This window comes from Argiope bruennichi, chromosome 4 (genome assembly GCF_947563725.1).
Source record: "Argiope bruennichi chromosome 4, qqArgBrue1.1, whole genome shotgun sequence".
Classification (NCBI taxonomy): Eukaryota; Metazoa; Arthropoda; class Arachnida; order Araneae; family Araneidae; genus Argiope; species Argiope bruennichi.
In genome coordinates this window covers 35682867-35698864 of record NC_079154.1, presented here as the reverse complement: position 1 = coordinate 35698864, position 15998 = coordinate 35682867, and the positions used below count along the sequence as shown (strand labels likewise).

Below are 15998 nucleotides of genomic sequence, written 5' to 3'. Positions count from 1 at the left end.
AGATATTTCGAGGGTAGAAATATTCAGTGCCATAATGTATAAAATATTTAAGTTAAACACAACCATTATTACGGGATTGCCAACTGGTCACCAAAGACAGCCAATCTGCACTCATTAGTAAAAGAAAATGTATGTGAGTAACTGTATGTTTAAAAAGTGCGTATCTATAATATTATTTTTCATTTTAATTAATTAAAAGTAATAGAAATCATGAATTCTTTTTCTAACATAAACAGCGAAAATATCAATGCCGAAAAATTTTTCGCGTTCTTAAAATTAATTTTTTTAATGATACCGATTTAATTGCTGAACAATTATGTAATTGAGTTTTAAATATATAACTGCACTAAGCAAATGGAGGCGGAAAAGAAAAATAAGTCTTTTAAACTAGCCGATCGAAATGCCATTCGGAAGTTGGTAAAAATCGTCAGGTAAGCAGCCACGCAAATGTGTTGTTTGTGTAAAAATTATTAGGCAATTTAAAGAATTTCAATAAAATTTTAAAAGAACACCTTGAAATTTACTCTCGCAAATTAGGATTGCAATCATTGTATTATTCATATCGCCTTATTACTCCTAGAAAATTTCTTAACTAAGAATGTGTTGTGTTGTGACTTATGGCACTTTACAAACCAATTGACAGTTATCTGTCAGTGATTTAAGCCGAATGAGTGTCTTTCTTTTACAGAAGCGCCAACTAGGGCTAAGAGTACGGCTTAGCTACTCACGAGTCACAACCCTTTTTACTAGGCGGACTTCATTCATGCATCTCCTTCATTAATCCACAGATCGTAATTTTGACCTGAATCAGAGAACGACCACTTCTGAACCAGTATCCCAAGTGGTATTACTCTCGACAAGGGGAACTTTGTGACCACGACAGATTTATACGTGCTCCAGCCACCACACACACGGAGAGCCTTCGGCCGGTGTGGTTCGAACTCACAACCTAAAGTATGCGAGTCCAACGCCCTACCAAGCAGGCTATCACGAAACTTAACTAAAAATAACTGCACAATAAAAATAAATAAAATAATTGTGATTTCATATAAATCTAAAAGTTACAATAAAGTCTTATTTAAATGTATACAATCTACATGCTACGTCTCAGCGCATCAGTAAATTTGCTTAAAATAAAACATGATTTAAATAATGAAAAAAGCTAGAGAATATTCCCTTCTGTTTTCCTCGAATATTTACAAATTTTTCAGGATATTTTGAGAATAACTGCAAAAGAATGAGAATACTCAACACCATTTTGACAATTTTGCAATCAAGACCGCATGCCGCAACTCATTTATCTAGCCACATGTGTTTTTGAGTCAAAGAATTCTGATAGGAACGAATAATGACAAAGGCCAATAATGTGTTCTTTAATGAAGCTCGTCCCATATGTTTTTAACTAGCTACATTTCACGATTATTTGTTTCACCTTGGATACTGGTTACATGAAATTTCAATTAAAACAATCATACATAATTTTATGCACATGATGGTTTGAACACACTATTTTAATCATTGAATTGCCTTATATTTTCTTTATTCATTGTGCACATGAATTTTTTCAGATGGAAATCTTACCAGTGACCTCATAGTTTCATTACTAGCACCATTGATCTGTCAATCTGTCTTTAAATCTTCATGGTATTGCAACTTCACATTTTTATTCGTCTTATAAATTACACAAATATAAAAAAAATCCTTTATCCATAAGTTTGAAGAATTTCAGAAATTACGCTATTAAGTATTTGACGAAAGATTGATATATAAATATTAAATGATATAAAATAGAAAATGATTTGAATATATAAAGATTGATATAAAATAGAAAATGGTTTGAATATATAAATATTAAAAATTAAGCATATATATATATATATATATATATATATATATATATATATATATAACTAAAATGTAGAAAAACATTTCTCAAATATTGAATTGTTATAATTGATTTTTTTTTAATTTTAAAATGACATAAAAGTCAATTTTGTATTTTAATATTTTTGGAAATTATTGCAGATAAACGCCAAAATTCCCTTTAATTCTAATCGCTCCTAAGTCCACATTTGTACCATCCAAGGTATGCATATATATATATATATATATACAGCGTAATCCAGACGACCGATAGACAGATTTCTCGGAACCGTGTTTAGGGCAAAATTGGATAGCTATCCAAAAGTTTCGGTTTACGACAGTGCAACTGAATGCCTTCCGTCCTGTTTGAAGTGCTTTTGAATTATCGTTTGCAGAGAGGTATTGACGAAGGAAACGCGATTCCAAAAATGTTTTTCTATTTTCTTAGACTTCTTTCTTTTTATATATAAAAAGAAAGTATTGAAATCCATAAAAATATTTCAAGCACGAGAATTTGACATACATCTCTCTTATAGATTTCTCTGATTTCGAAGAGCTGGTTTTTGGAATCATATATGTACAGTACAATATTTCACATAATTGTTCAACATTGTGATAAAGACTTTGTTACCTGGGTGGGAAAAGAATTCTGCCGCCGTACGAATTAAATAATATTCGCAATTTTATATATATATTTTTTAACTATACGCGATATTTTTACTAACATATACGCGAAAACATATTAGGAAGACCACCCCCACTGTTTTTTACCATTTTGACTTCAGTGAGACATAAAATGGGTAGATTCATCCGAGGAATCAAACATTTTCGTGATTATAATACTATTTTTTCATATATTTATGTATAAAACTCTCTGAATCTGAAAACAGGTGAACTCTCTTGGCGTTCATGGCATCCCCTAGCAGCACATATGAAATTAAACAATATTATATAATGATATATAATATTGTTTAATTAATTTATATTATATAATGGTACTGAATAATAATGTAATACAATATTGCTCAATATTGTGCTAAAAACTGTACTACTTAGGTCATAAAAAACAATATTTTTTCTCAGTACGAATGAAACAATATTCATATTTTTGTATAACGTTATTGAATATTGATAATATAATGTAATTAATGTTATTGTAATTAATTTTATTGATAATATAATGTAATATCGCACAATAATGTATTACAAGCTATGCTACATGGGTTACTAAGGAACCAAAAATTTTATACAATAGGGGAGAAAAGGGGATGATAACATCTTTATACATGAAAAAAGTTTTAGAAAGATCGCTTCCATTATGTTTTTACCCTTTCTAGTTTAGCAAGACATAAAATGGATAGATTTATTAGAGGAACCAAAAATTTTATACAATAGGGGAGAAAAGGGGATGATAACATCTTTATACATGAAAAAAGTTTTAGAAAGATCGCTCCCATTATGTTTTTACCCTTTCTAGTTTAGCAAGACATAAAATGGATAGATTTATTAGAGGAATCACAAATTTTTGCGATTGTAATATTATCTTTTCTTATATTCCGTATAAGATAAATTAGAAAAAAAAATTAGCTACCAGACGATATATTTTAAACGATAAAACTAATTACATTCCAAATCAAAAGAATCTGTTTTCACTGATTCCACAACAGCCGCTATGAATCCCTGCCCCACATGTCCATTCGGAACGTGATATAACCTTTTGCAAGAATAACAGGATGGAACTGGAAAAGGCTTTCGGTTTCGTAAGAGATATCAATGGACTTTTCTCCACAATTTCTGCTCGTGACAGTTATATTGGTGAGATTAGTTTTTTTCATTTGTTGGGTTTGTGTCGCTCTCGCAGAAAATTAAATGCAAAAAGGTCATTTGGGTAAAATGCTGACCGAATTGACGGATGATCATTTAAATTTATTTTTCCATGATCTTAGGAGTTTTTTTTTTATTTCTTTTAAAGTGAGAAGGTTTGAAGCTTTTGTACCTTCACTATAAACTGCATACACAAAAATGGTTTGAAACATTCTACATTGTAGTTCGTTTATATTATAAACGATATCTATCTAGCCCATATATATATAATGATATACGAGTACATATATATATATATATATATATATATATATATATATATATATATATATATATATATAATCTGAAATGATAGAAAACAATAGAAGCAATTTTAGATTTAGTTTTACTTAAAAATAAATTTAATAAAATTAAATTGGGTTATTTTTTTAAATTAAAAATTAATTAATTAATTGAAATCCCTTATGAGAAGCTTTACCAAATAAGAACATTTTTTATATTTTGAGATGCATTTAATATTTTATGTACAACAATCTGTTTTGTATAATGTTTCAAATTAATTTTACTTATGCAGATTATAGCAGGTATCTATATATCTATATTTATCTATATATATAATATTATTTTAATATTACTGTATCACCAACTTCAGTGACAATTTTATTCTTTTGCAATTTGTTTTCTTTTAATTTTATAATTAATTTTCAAAACAAATTTAAAGCAATTGCAATTGAATCCGCTGTGTCAAACTCATACAACTTTGTAAAAATAAATGCTAGATTTTTTTGGTTAATTAATAACTCTTTCATTAAAGTAATATAATATTTTTTTTTATATATTATATTATTTTCCTCGACATCTAGTCAAATTTCAAAATTATTTAGTCAAATGTTATCTTCTGTTAACTAGTGTCTGGATCATTTTTTTATTTCCGTGTGTTATTGTAAAAATTTTATGAAAAGGAAACACAATAGGTATTACATTGCCATCATCGTAATGTAATCATTAACAAAATGTTCATCAATCAAAAATACTTTGAACTAGAGAAATGAAATTTATTACATAGACTGTAGATCAAATTTGTAGATTTCTACCAAGTTTCTATGAACTCTTTGTTTTGCTTTTCGAGTACAAGTGAACATGATAAATAAAACACAAATGGGCTAGACAGATAAAATTTGGTATACGGGTTTAGCATCTAAAATGTATTTTCTTATCAGACTGATGGGTGACTAGCGGTTGGTCTGAGATTTTGAATGAATGTAAAGGTAATAATTTATAAACACAATTACATAACTAACTGAAATTCGATCTGGTAACTGCAATTGTATCTTTGTATCAAAACTTGGTTTCAATTGATTGGAAAAATCTCGTCCAAAACACATATTCACATGACTGATTCAGTGATAATGCTAAATTCAAGCCAAAAATCTTTATTTCGTAACTTTGATCAACAATAGTATTCAAGGGATTCGGGATCTCACTCATTATTCAAAATATTATACTTGGGTGGGAGTGGGGAGATGATAAAACATTGACTGGAGACCATGCGAGAAAGTTTCGGGGAAATGACTCTCAATAGTTAAATGAAACGTATCGAAATACATTAATTTCGTAAAGGCGATAAATAGAAAATTTAATATTATCATTTTTGATGAGTAATTTCTGTTTTTTTACTATCCAATATTAGTTTACTTTTTGCATTTTTATTGTTATGAATGAGATTTTCTTAGAATGCCAAAAAATCTTATACACAAAACTTTTGAACATGATAATGTGTACAGGCAGGAAAACTATCTCTAAATTGCGTCTGGTAACACGTATTTTGACAAACTCAAGAATCTTTGAAATCTCCAGAATACATTATTTGATTTGCAGCTTAAAATTTAACAAGTTATTTTTTTCTGTTATTTATTAAGTTATTTCTTGAGTATAAACCCTTGCAAGGAAAAGATTTATTAGTTTAAATTTAATTAGGTATTTTTTAAATTAAAATTACCCAAAATTTTAACTTTTCTTCCTTTAAAAAACTCAATATACTACTAAAAAAATTTTTTTTACGTTATTTCATGCTAAAAAACGTCAGCTTCTTGGTAATACTTCCTCTTATTTTAATGTACAATACAAACATTTTTAAGAAATATATTTTGCAATAATATCTGCAACGATATTAAATAATTTTTTCCCGAGAGTACTTTAATGCATTTTTTAAAAATAAAATTATAACAGGCAAAATTAGACTAACCTATTATCACATTGTGATAATAGGTATTTGAACTGTTTTATTTTTTCTTAAGTTGGTTCAAATATTGAATCTAACATAAAATTATCTTTAAAATGATACACGATTTATTACAAAATGATAAATTTTTTACTACAAAAGTATACTTTATAACTGGCAAATTATATCAATTACTAAGAAAATACATATTATCTACTCAGATAAGATTTAGAATAAAAAAAACAATATTTCGTTTATATTGAAATACAGCGAAAATTATTTGATACAGATTATCAAAGTAGATTTTTCAATAATAAAAATATAGATATAATTAATCTACAACTGCTTTGGTTACAATTATTATTTTATTATTCTGTTCTTTTCTAGCTCAGAAATTTTCTAATTCTTAGAATTACACAATTCTCCATAAGCAAAATTCAAAATTCACGATTCTCCATTCAAGCAATTTAGTTCTTCAAATATCATTTATAAAGAGATTAAAAATAACTTCACTTTTTTACATTAATATTATAAAGCTTTTAGTACATTTGCTGATTTTTTTTTAAACAATTTTAAAAAGGGATTCATCTACTGCAGTTCATTTAAAATAATAACTACCAGAAAATTTATTTAAAGAACAGCAAAATTCCATGAATATTTTCTTTCCTTACTTCATTACCAGTTCCAGAGAATAAAGGTGAAATATGAAATATAATGGAATTCTACGCAAACGATAATTTTATTCTGCTTTTATCAAACATTCCTGGAAAAAATTTAAATAAAAATACATTTTTGAGTATTTTTTTTTTGAGCTTATTCTGCTTCAAAAATTTCTTATTGTTTATGATTTATTTATTTATTTTATTTCTTGCTTAAAAACGATTGCTTTCAATTTGATGGTACTTGAGAATAATTTTTCAAAGAATTCTTTTACTTTCTGAATTTTTTTGCTTATAAAATCATTTTCTTATAGATAATTTCAGATCATTAGGGGGAAAAAAATCAAAGGATTCAGAAAAGAGGGCAATTCTAAAAAATATTTTTCAGATTGAAAAATAATTAATTTTGTTTATTCTGGCGTTATTGTTTTCCTTAGATTTCGTTCTTTCCCGTCAAACAGATACGTTTGAAAATAATTGAAAAAAACTGACAAAAAACTTCTGATTAAATTGAGTTTTCTGAAAAAAATGTAGAATTAATTCAAAACATACCTCATTTTCATTCGTTTTCCCGAAATATTTACTTGAACTCTTGATATCTTTGATAATAAACTAAAGAATGAAAGTGTTATATTAAGTGCAGAATTAGAAAAAAAAGAATTATTAAAACATATTTAAATTTTATTCATCTTAAATGCATAAAGTACTATAAAATATATCTATATGAATAAGAAACAGTCACTAAATAATATAAGTTTTGATAAATCAGTACAAATTCTTTTGCTTATAAAACCTGCTTTTTTTTTTTTTTAAATTCAGATTTACAACTGGCAAAAATGTCCTTTTTAATAAGGACTCAAAGCTATTTTCGAAACTTTATATATAAACAAATACTTCTAGGTGAAAATTTTTAAAAAATGGATTCAAAAAGGTTTTTAAATGACAAAAATTATACATTTTATGCCATTTGGGCCAATAAATATATTGTTAAAAACATATAATATTTATAAGCTCTATTCAGTTTTCCCCCAATAATATTAAGCTAAGCTACTCTAACATCTTAACGAAAAAGATTTTGCTGTTTCTTTACGAAAACTGACTAAGTTATGAAGCTTTAAATATTAATGTTTTAGAGTATTGAGTGCATTCCCGAAGAAGATCCAAGAATGAATTGACGGTGTCGGCTAAAAGCGATCCAAATGATCCAAATGAAAATGATCCAAAATAATGAAATTCGAAGCTTTATATGTTGACGATTTTATTCGCAAAAGAGTTGAAACTTTTTTTATTGAGAATATTAGTGCAGTAGCAATATTTAACTAAATGTTTCTAAAATGCATAAGAGCATGTGTGATTTTGTAGCCTTTTCAGTAGTACGTTTACTGACTGGAACATCTTACACTATAATTCTTTACGCCATTTAAAAGATTCGTTTTCAATTAAAGTTATATTCCTATATTTAATGGTTAAGATAGTGTTACTGGCCAGGATGAGAGTTGCCAGTTTATAAATGAAATATTTTCTAAAGTATTCTATTCCATTTATTCTTGAAATAAGATCAATGAATATCACGAAATACGATCGGATTTATTCTGATTATCAAGCATTAGCAGTATTTTTTTTACCATATCATTCTTCCAATGAGTTATTTAATACAATTAATACAAGTTAAATTAATAATTTGAAATAATTTTTACTTTGGAGTAAAATAATTAGTCGATATGGGATTACATATTTCTGTCTTCACTCATCAATTATAATTATAGTAATCATAGTTCGGTTAGAAAAAAGGAAAGTGTAACATAACTTTGTTATGTTTAGTCTCTGGATTTATATATAATTAGTTATTTGTAGAAAGATATATTAAATCTTAGAAGAGAATAAAATTCTAAAATTTTGAAAGCAATTGCGTCTCATTCAGTCAATACGAAGGAACAGATTATCATCATTACGAATTTTGCTTTGTTTCCAAGTCAAAAGTCTGAGAACTATTGCAGAATATATTTTCAAATTTATGTCAATGTTTTATATAAAAATTTTATCAAAAACTTATTGGCAAACGTAATCATGTTTTTTACGAAATTCACCAGAAAATATTTTTCTAATTCTGTGTGTGCGAGATTAAAGTAAAGTTGAATAGAGTTATGTATGAGTAAAAATGTCCGATATATTTGTGGAGAATTTTCGGATATATTCCAAATTCGGATAATCGAATTTCAATCAGCTGAGTTAAAAATTGAATGAAATAAATTCTATGCATGAAATTTAATATGCATCATTGACCATTTTAAGTGGGATTAAAATTATATCTAATGATTACGAAATTAACCTGTTTTTTATAGACAATACAGGTATCGAATTTGTATATCTTTTACTTTACAACACTGGCTTATATAAATACTGCATAATTGTTCTTCTGTTCCTATTATGCTGTTTTGAAGCAAAATGTAGCGTTATATTAAATAAAGGAAAGCTCATGTATGATTTGCTGAATATAAATGTTTAAACAATAGTAAATGGTTAAAAAAAAAAAAAAAAAAAAAAAAAAAAAAAAAAAACGTCGCAGTGTTTGACTATAAACCTAATAAAACTGTAGGACTTATGTTCAACAGTTTTTATGGGGATTAACAATGTGTTATTATGTTGTTAAATTTAAAGAATTTATTTCTAATGGAATAAATAGAAGTCAATATATGTAATGTCCTTTTCAGAAACCAATGTTTGTCACTTTTAAACGCCCTCATACCTCAAAGGGATGATATTCAATAAGAAAATATGCTTTTTCTGAGTTTTTAGAGCGTCTTTTATTTTAGCTATTCTTTTCTAATGTTAATATTCTTTTTTCGAATCATATTGTTTCATTTTAATTCGGAATTTATGTGATTTCTCATTAAAAATAAAACATATTTTTCTCCATCTTTTTTTAATGTACATCCTATTTGTTTGAAATAAAAGTTGACTGCGCATGTGCAAAAGGCCGATTTGTTGCCGTGTTTGAAGACAAACAGTATTCAGACATTTTAAATATTTTTCACTTATTTTTAAATAATTTATTTAATTCCCAAATATGGTTTTAAAGTAGTGTTTCGAAATCATTTGAAGCATTTACTCTATATTAAATGCGGGAAGTTTTATTCTTTTATAAGTTAAATTACGAAGAAATATCTTTTATACTAAACATGAAATTCGAACCTTATTAGTCAACATACATACATCAGTTTTTTTGACTAATTATATGTATTTCTAACATGTGTTTGCATAATGAGCAGACTTGTTTCATTTTTTCCATCATTTTATCTAACTCTTAGGATAGAATAAAATTTTCCCTTAAAATGCTTTATAATGATTTGGTCATTACACACTGATAATGGTTTAAGATTAATGTTTCAACTATTTTTGCACGAATTTTGCTAGGATTTTTTCAGATCAAAATTTATATTTCAGGCCTTAAGTACTAATATTAAAAACATTTATACAATTGCAGGTTATATAGAATTTAAATAATTAAGGAAAAATTAATAAGAATATAGTAAAAATAGTTGTGGTTACAAATAGAAATACGAATTAATTGAAAAATATGAATTATAATTATTTAAATAAATGGTTTGTACGTTATAATTGAATAACATGTTTTTTTGAAGAAAATAATGAAAAAAGAATGAAACTTAAAAGTTTTATGTTAAATTTAATCCGAATGAAAAAAAACACATATTAAACTCCAATTCAAATGTAAATAAATCTATTTTGCAATATTATCAAGATCTGTTACATTTAAGATTAAATGACATATTTAATCTATTTTCAAAAAAAAAAAAAATGCAAAAGAAAGAAGATAATCAATTTTTTTCTGGAAAACAAATCAATAACGAAAGGTTATAGAATTCATGGAATGAATAATCCGAATTAAAACATTTATTAAATTCCAAATGTAAATTAATCTATTGCGTAATATTATCCACATCTGATACTTCACATTAAAAGATAAAGATTAAATGACAGATTTAATTATTTTCGAAAAAAAAACTGCAAAAGAAAGAAACTAATTTTTGAAAAATAAATCAATCATGAAAAATTAAGTATTTCATGGAATAAATTCAACTCCCTTATAATTCCTAATGAAATAATAATTCAAGTATCCATTTCTAAAATGTTTATTGTTCAAAAATCAATCTAATATCGGAATAGTCAAATCTTTGAAACGGTTGCTAAACATTTTGATAACTATCCATTTTGCAATCAATCTGAGTAGCCAGAAGCAGTTTTCATAATCATTTAGCATTAAACTGACGCACAGGCAAATTTGAAATCGTCTGCATGGTAGTCACGTGATAGCTGTTAAATGGATGGAAGATCAAAGTGCACGGCAGGCAATTTGAGCTTCTGGGTAATACTTTGTTGCGGCAAATATCTGCCATCAGTGAATCTTTTGAAAAGATTTGAAAGTTATTCAGGTCGAAATATACCCACCTAATTATTTAAATCACTTTCTTTATTACTATTCAGATAATGAATACATTTTTATTATATAAGTAAAGGTAAAAGCGTACATAATACAGAATAATTTTATAAAAATTCAAAGGGGATTTTTATATAAAATTAGGGAAAATTCTTACTATTTCTTTTTCATTTCTGTATTTTGAGAATATGTAAAAGTAAATGAATATCCGAATAATAAAGAATACAAAACAGTTATTGCTGCAAGAATATATTTTTTTGTATTATAAATCAGATATGTTTTGAATATTTGAAGGGACATATTACTTATCTTTAAATGATCTTTGCAAAATAATGTGATATTTAATCTTACTTTTATTATTGTATCGTCTAAGAAGCTTAGAGAAAATACTGAAATCATCAAAAAGTAGGAACTCGAGATTTTGATGAATCTAGATCACCGTGAGACGAAAAACACCTTTTTGGCATCATATTTGTTTGTTCGTAGTCAATCTGTCTATCTGTGGCAAAGATATCTGAAAAACACTTTGAGCTAGGCGGAGGAAATTTGGTATATGGTTTTTTTTTATACCAAAGTTGTAGAATTTGTTCAAATTGTCAAATTTTAAGCATATTCATTTCAGAGAAAATCTGTCTGTCCAGCTGTTCGAATATGATTTAAAACTATAAATACAAAATGAAGAAAGCTTAGTCAATAAAACTCAATGTACATAAAATTTTATTTAGTGATTTGATTGGACATTTAAATTCAGTGATTTAATATCCATAGTGTAAACACCTGTAAAATATTGTGCAAAATCGAATTAAGGACTGAATGTCTGTCAATCTATATTTTCATAAACATGCAAAAGTGATAAGTCAAAAACGTAATGACTTACATACATAAAATTTGGTGCAGAATTTTGTTCCCACAATTGTAGTGTTATGTATAATTTTTGTTTCAATCGACTGGGTAGTGTCTAAAATACAAATTCGATTTTCGGAACCATTAGCCGCACGTTAAAGATTATCATGTGATCCTTGCCAAGTTTTAAAATTCGCCAACACCCATACGATCAATTCAGCAAAAATGCTAAATTCATGCTAAAGGTTAATATTTCGTAACTGTTTACGGACGCCATTTCGGTGTAAAGCATTTTGTGGAATAACACTTTTATTAGAGGATATGCAATAAATTTTTGGGGACTTTATCAAACTCCCGGTTGTTCTCATAAACTTCAAGGAAAACACTACTGCTGAACTTTAAAAAATTCAACATTTCTTGTTAATATAATTAAAAATATTAGCTTTTAATTTTTAGTGTAAAAGTTAGCAGTTCTAAAATGCAAAATATATGATTTTTTTCATACTTTTCATTGCTAGAAATCTATACTCTAATTATGTAAATTCATAGATCTCTAAATATAAACTTGCGGAACCAAAATCCACGTCATCTTCTCCAGAGGTAAATGAAATAAGATATGTTCTCAGCAGTCAATCCACTAATTTGTTTTCAAAATCTCAACTTTCGTGAAAATGCATCAAACCTTCCTGTAATTACGAAAGACACAATGCTATAATTGTTCTAAAAAAATTATTGTGATAAAATCTTGCGCATTACCTCTAGTTACATCATTTGTTGTGATAAAAGAAGAAATTTTGTTATTCGAATATAAAATAAACTTTACGAAAATTTGTGTACTAAATTCTAGTTATACAATTCTTAAATTAGTGATTTAAAACTTCCAGACATAAAGTCCCAGCTGGCAAGATTGCCTCTAACTTCACAAGTGAAATCATCTCTGTCAAAGAAGCTTTGACCGTGTACCTTGCGCAAACAACGCAGATTCCTTCAGATGGGATCGTGATCTTCTCATATTGCAAATCCGCTTTAGAGACTATCCAGGGTGGAAAGACAGGGATTTCCCAGAATATTAATGCTAATGAATATGATGTTCTCTATCGTGGCAATGAAGAAGTCGTGCACCTTGCAATAGATCCCAGCCCACATGGGCATTGAGCGAAACGAGCAGGCCTACACTCTTGCCAAGGAGGCCAGAACAGTGGATCTCACCCCTCTATCTACTATTGCTCTGGATGCTAATGCAGTGGCAAGGCAGAGGCTCTGTACCAATCGAAATAAATTCCCCCAGACAAATCTAAATTATAGAAGATACATCACAGCCACAATTGCAAGATTCTTAACAGGGCACCTGAGGATCAAGAGGATCATGCCTGATGGTTCCAGACTCTATGTATAGTGCAGACACTGTTCAGACATGCTGCTGGTTCCGGATAATAATTTTAGCTGCCGTTCTATTATTTCAGTCCTCTTCAAAATAGATATTGATAGCACCAGACATATTCTTTATTCCGATAAGGCTGCAGATGTGGCCAGGGCTGTTTTACATGCTTTCGGCCCAATCTAATTGTTCCCCTCTCACCCTTTTTTTCCTAATTTTTTATTGCATTTTTCACACGACAACAATAACAACAATAGTGATTTAATTCCTCTCTCCGATTGCTTTGTGTGATAAGATCAATTTCCGGTAAGCGTATAATTAATAGAACAAAGCGCTGTTTAATTATTTTTTATATTGCCTATTAATAGTATTGGGTGGAAAAGAATCAGAAACGCTGATTTGAAAAAAAAATCTTTGATTTATTATTAATCATCGCAGTGCGAACAAAGTTCATTAAATTCAATAAGAGAAGGATCTTTAGTATTCACTACAGCTAAATATTAATACTTCTCCGATCAGATTTATTATTTTTTTGTGTTTGCATCTGAATAAGATATTTGAAATTTTATTGTTTTGCGATACCTGACATTTAAGAATTCCTTGTAATAAGGTAGATGTATTTACTGTTAAACCATCCAATCTTCTTGAAATGCTATTTAACTTGTTGATGCAAAAATAAAATCGCATATTTAATCTAATCTTTTTCATAGTAAATGTAAAATCAAAAGATAAACAATAAATTTGATTACTTTAAGCCTGCCATTCGTATGTGGTTATGCACTCTTAATAAAAGATGATTTGATGCCAGATTGATTTATCTTAACATTGGGATGTCCAATTCAATATACGATGTCTTTAGTTTAATGCTATATAATCGAATCCATTACCATTTATACTTCATTCTACCGCTATAAATTAAAAGATGATGAAGAATTTACATATTTTATAAATAAGAAAAAAAATATTTTTTTTGAAGTTTTACGATCAATTGGATTTATTTGTTTTATCTTAATTTAATATTATATAAATATTTTCTCATATTATTTATTAAGTTTTATAGAAAAAAAGCAATTATCTTGTATTTTGAATTTTCTAATTATTTTTCTTTGGTACATTAAAAATAGATCTTAATGATTTTATTTACTTTCCTCTAAGACTAAATTTGTATTTTGTACATTTTATAGTGTGGTTAAATATATCTCTTGTGGCACAGTTTTTCCATAGTAATACTTGAGAAAAATATCCTACAAGAAGTATTTTTGTACCATTTTTCCAATCAAGTTCCATTAAAAATTCTTTTTCAAAATGTATAAAGTATTTGAATAAAAACGGACAATTTTGATTCGTTACTAGATAAAGATTGGCATTTACATATTTTATAAATAGGGGGAATTATAAATAGGGGAATTTATAAATTAATTATAAATAGGAACAATTTCACCTTTTTCGGATGTTTTTCTTATATTTTTTAAAAATAACTTTGGCAATATTTTCAATGTTTTTTAAAAACGATTCGTTCAACTTCTGTAACAATATATTTTTTGTAATTAGTGAACAAAAATACAAATGAAGAATTGTCAAAATGCAGAATCCGCAGAATCTTGGAATAGTAATAATAAATAACATATTTTAAAGCCACTAACGATTATATACATCAGGAACAAATATAAATTTGGCTATCGATATGGAGAAAATTAACTATTGGCGCTGAAAAAAACACGTCTGGTTCATTTACCATTCACATTTTGATTTAAGCATTTCAAAAGATAAAAAAAAGATTGTGTGTTATAATATTTTATATAACATAATTTTTATATTAAAAATACTAGAAACCAAATTATTATAATTCTGTATAACGTCAGGCGTATCAGGACTGGTATTTCTACTTTATAGACATAGATCAGCCAGTATCTATGTCTATAAAGTAGAAAAAGAGATTGTATCCAATTAGATTAAATTTCTCCCATCGGTAGTTATCCAAATTTATCATATACCTTGATTTGTATTTGAAAAAGTAAAAGTAACAACGAGTTCACTGAACTGAAAGTTTCCTTTCTCTGCACCAAAGGTCACTTTTCACTATCGCGCCCCGGGAGGATTGGCCATGTACTACTTCACTCTCAAAAACGCCCACCTTGAAAAATTTTAACATAAATCTTGGCAATGCGCCAGAAAATGCAGCAGTTACAGATTTGAAAAGGCCGAAAAAAGAGATGGGCAATGAAAGATACTTTTTAACAGAATACTTTAACTCTCCAAAAGCTTTTCTGTAAAATATTTTAAAAACGTTTTTTTTTTTGGTTGAAGAATAAGTTGAAGATTTATGTACCTAAAAGGTAACACGAGTTTCATTTTTTTACTGACAATTAAAACATTATATTTATTTTAGTTCCTATCATATATTAAATTTAAGATGGTCCTAATACTCATGGGAAAATTACTAAAAGGAACAATATAAATTATTAGTATCAAATCTGGACAAAGCATATAGAAATCCATTTGCCTACAGAAACTGACACATTTGAACTGAGATGATTTTCTGATTAGGAAAATGTAGCAATTGTCTAAGGCCACTAGTTTCTGAGAAGCAATAAGTTGACAAATTTTTTTAAAAATGTTATTAACCCGCTTGCTAAAAGAATAAATTTATAAATAAATATAAATTTTAAGAATCATAAAATATTAGCATGATATCAATCCTTTGCCAAATGTACTATAGAAATTTCAATCAAATTTATTGCATTTATTTTGTTC

At 27.4% G+C, this 15998-nt stretch overlaps 1 protein-coding gene across 1 annotated transcript in view; it reads left to right on the top strand.

Moving 5' to 3' along the window:
- LOC129965877 (GTP-binding protein Di-Ras2-like) overlaps positions 1-15998 on the top strand; it is a 138624-nt gene that overhangs the window by 69677 nt on the left and 52949 nt on the right. The window lies entirely within an intron of this gene.